At 34.2% G+C, this 3,411-nt stretch overlaps 2 long non-coding RNA genes across 3 annotated transcripts; both read right to left on the bottom strand.

Annotated features, from left to right (window-relative positions):
- Nucleotides 1–863: 863 nt before the first annotated feature.
- On the bottom strand, nt 864–1,447 carry LOC144998249 (uncharacterized). Its single transcript, XR_013660214.1, has 3 exons — nt 1,348–1,447; nt 1,168–1,217; nt 864–1,066 (listed from the first exon to the last, which is right to left on the bottom strand). It is a non-coding gene; the product is annotated as an uncharacterized LOC144998249 (long non-coding RNA).
- On the bottom strand, nt 1,442–2,883 carry LOC144998247 (uncharacterized). Of its 2 annotated transcripts, none has more exons than XR_013660213.1 (4): nt 2,783–2,883; nt 2,409–2,567; nt 2,203–2,302; nt 1,442–1,611 (listed from the first exon to the last, which is right to left on the bottom strand). It is a non-coding gene; the product is annotated as an uncharacterized LOC144998247 (long non-coding RNA). The 2 variants fall into 2 exon arrangements; XR_013660212.1 differs by having other exon boundaries at nt 2,730–2,840.
- Between the last annotated feature and the right edge of the window lie 528 nt (nt 2,884–3,411).

Here is a 3,411-nt window from a genome sequence, read left to right as displayed (position 1 = left end):
GCTGGGAGTGGATCCGGGTTAGGATCGGGAGTAGGAGGGGGCGATCAGAGTGGGTCAGCACCACCCGAGGTTATCGGTCAGATGAGCACAGACGAGTTGGATGCTAGGATTCGTGAGATCCTGCATGGGAGGTTGCTGCGATGTTCCGGGCTGAGTTGCCGGAACTGTTTGGGTCGATCAAGATCGCTATGGTTGAGTACTTTGATGAGGGATATGCAGCTCTTGCAGAGACGGCTGCTGCGGCAGTTACAGCGGATGTAGCAGCGGAAGGGGGAGGAGCCGGTAGAGGTTTTCAGTATCGGGACTTCGATAATACGATACCCCCTACCTTCGATGAAGTCCAGGACCCGATTGTGGCTATGAGATGGTTGTTAGACGTGGCGGGGTGTTTCTTTACGTGTTCATGCACTGCTGATCAGAGGGTGAGGTGTCCTCTGAACCTTTTGAGGCTCGGGGCGAAGGATTGGTGGAGATTGACCACGGGATCGTATTCTGATGCACAGCGAGCTGCGGTTTCTTGGGATCAGTTTAGAGAGATGCTCAGTACTCACTATGTTCTGCGAGTTGAGAGGGAGAGATTAGCCCAGGAGTTCCTGGAGCTAAAGCAGGATTCCAAGTCGGTGACGGAGATCACCAGGATGTTCACTGAGAGGGCGATGTTTTGCCCTGAGTTTGCTTCTGAGCAGGCCCAGATGTCCTGATATCTGAGCATGTTGAAGAGGGATATCAACTAGAAAATGAGTCCATGCTCTGCATGAGTCTAAGAATTTTCTTAACAACACATTTAAAATGATAGCAACAAACAAGTGTAAGATGAAAAAAATAGAAGTTGGTACAGTTATGACCAAAATAACAATTATACCATTTTGTCCATTTTGTTGAATTGTGGGTTCTGATGCAGCCTCCTGTATGAACAATATCTAAGTGATGAACACAGATGCTCAAATATCTTTATGATGATCCGGAACTTCTAGATTTTGTTAAGGTGAGATTAATCTGATTATAGCAATGTAATTTTTGCGGTGGAATACATTATCGCAGGCAGAGCAGAAGGCAATATGTGAAACTGGAAAAAGAAGAGGAATAAGGGTAATTGGTCAAAAAGCTACAAAATATGAAGGTAAATTAAAGAACCAAAAGGAAAAACCTGAAAGCAAAATTGTGTACATGAATAGAAAATCTTGTTGCATAATTAATCTTCAAACTTGAAGTCACCTCTGAAAGCAAATCGAGATTTTTTTATAAGAGCAAATCAAGCCTAACAAACTAATCAAATTAACAGTGTTTGTTTGTTGAAAAAAAGAAGTCGGAAGCTATGAGCTACCATAAAGGATAAATATTACATACCACATATGGATAAACAGTTGAAAAACAATTATATCATCTTCAGAAGTTGTGGATCCACCACCCGAGAGAACAAATTTTTTTAGTCAATAGAAACTGTAAGTATTCTAAGTAAATAAACCAACAAACATGCAGATAAATTTTTTTTTATCCAAATGAAACCCAAATATAAAGTCGATCAAAGCAAAGAACTAATATACATGTGTTGGAGTTGTGTTTATTTCTGATTGACAATCCTAATTCCACAGGAGACTTTCATCCTTGATCCTAAAAGATAAAAAAATAAAAAAAAAAAGAATCGAATTAGTCCAATAATTTGAAGGTTATATAAATTGAACTCATAGAACCTGGCAACAGGTGACACAAAACTTGTTGTATTATTAAGCTAATGATAGAAACTAAAAACCAACACTGATTATTTAATACTCCTAACGGTGGCTTAAAGCCTTATTTATAACCCAACAAACCTAACTCAAAACAAAGACTTAAATTAGGAAACTTTTAAACAAATAAAATCCTAATTAGATAACAATTCTAACTGCTTAATCTTCACTCTGATTCCTTTTCTTATAGTTAGTTCCACTCAAACTGGTAGTGTGCAGTTATGTAAAACACATAAAGTTTATATAATTCCATCATAAAGACTACTATTTTAGATATGGTATAAAAATCAAACGATACACATCACATTAGCTATTGAGAAGATATAGAAACTAAACAACAACCATATAACAAACCTTAAAGGAAATCAAACACTTTTAGAAAGCGCAATACAAAGTTGCATATCAGTTGTGGAGTAGAAAACACAACACATGAGAAGGGTTTAAGAATCTGGTAGAAAATCACACAACCAATTACCACATGAACAACTCATTTTGATTCTTAAACTCATATCGTCAAGTTGTTTGAATCGCTCAAACTCCCTTCTCACTTTCTTATCCTCTTGTTCCATGATTTCCTAAACACATTTTCACATCAAATCTTTATACATCAATTGATTGATTAATAATAATAATAATAATAATAATAATAATAATATACGATTTAAAATGGAGTTTAATTACTTTAGAAGGATTGTCATCTTCAATGTTCTCTTCTGTTACTCCAGTTTTATCCCTAACTTCCCGGCACCTGTTTTTCGCCTCAGTCATCATTTCTTCCGTTTTCTTCGGTCTCTATTTAAAGAAGGATTATTCTTCTTCTGTGAAAGATTTGTATTCATCCTTAAAAACATAAAAGAAAATTGGCATCAAAGTACACCCTAAATCGTACAAAAATTTTATGGAAAAAGAAGGGACAAACCGATAGGTAATTTTATTTTGAAAATCTATCTAGATATAACATTTTACTCTCAACTTTTTTTTTTTCATACCAGGGCATTATACCTTCAAATACACTTGTATTCCTATTTTAACCTAAAAGAATGAAATTAGGGTACCCAAGGCGGTAAGTTGCGATGGTGATGGTCCGATATGTTTGCACTTCTCCAAAGTGTACTACCAAAGAAACTTTCATATTAATAGAAGAAACAACAAATCTTAGTAAAAAAAATAGTAAATCATTAGGATTTGGAGAAATGATCGAGATTTGAGCATAAATAATTTGTAAAAGATTACCTATATGGGGTTCCGACGGAGCAATTGATTTCGATTGTTCTTGGTCTTCTTCGTCAGGTACAAGTGGTCTTTTATATATATATATATATATATATATATATATATATATATATATATATATATATATATATATATATATAGAGAGAGAGAGAGAGAGAGAGATAGAGAGAGGTTACCATTCTAATTTTGTAAGACCGTGAGATCAAATCTAAAAATAATTTTAAAATGCAAAATAAATGGAAAAAATCCAAAAATTCTTTTTTTAAATATTATTTTTGGAACTTGAATTAACTAAAAAAATAAACAAAAATCCCGTTTTTTTTTTAAAAATACGTGAAATATTCTAAATAGAATATTACACTAACATATTCTAAAAAATAATTTTAAAATGCAAAATAAATGGAAAAATCTAAAAATTCTTTTTTTAAATATTATTTTCGGAACTTAAATT

Source organism: Lactuca saligna, chromosome 5 (assembly GCF_052625555.1).
Source record: "Lactuca saligna cultivar CGN05327 chromosome 5, ASM5262555v1, whole genome shotgun sequence".
Classification (NCBI taxonomy): Eukaryota; Viridiplantae; Streptophyta; class Magnoliopsida; order Asterales; family Asteraceae; genus Lactuca; species Lactuca saligna.
Note: the sequence above shows the minus strand (reverse complement) of the source record. Positions and strands in the feature narration are given on the sequence as shown.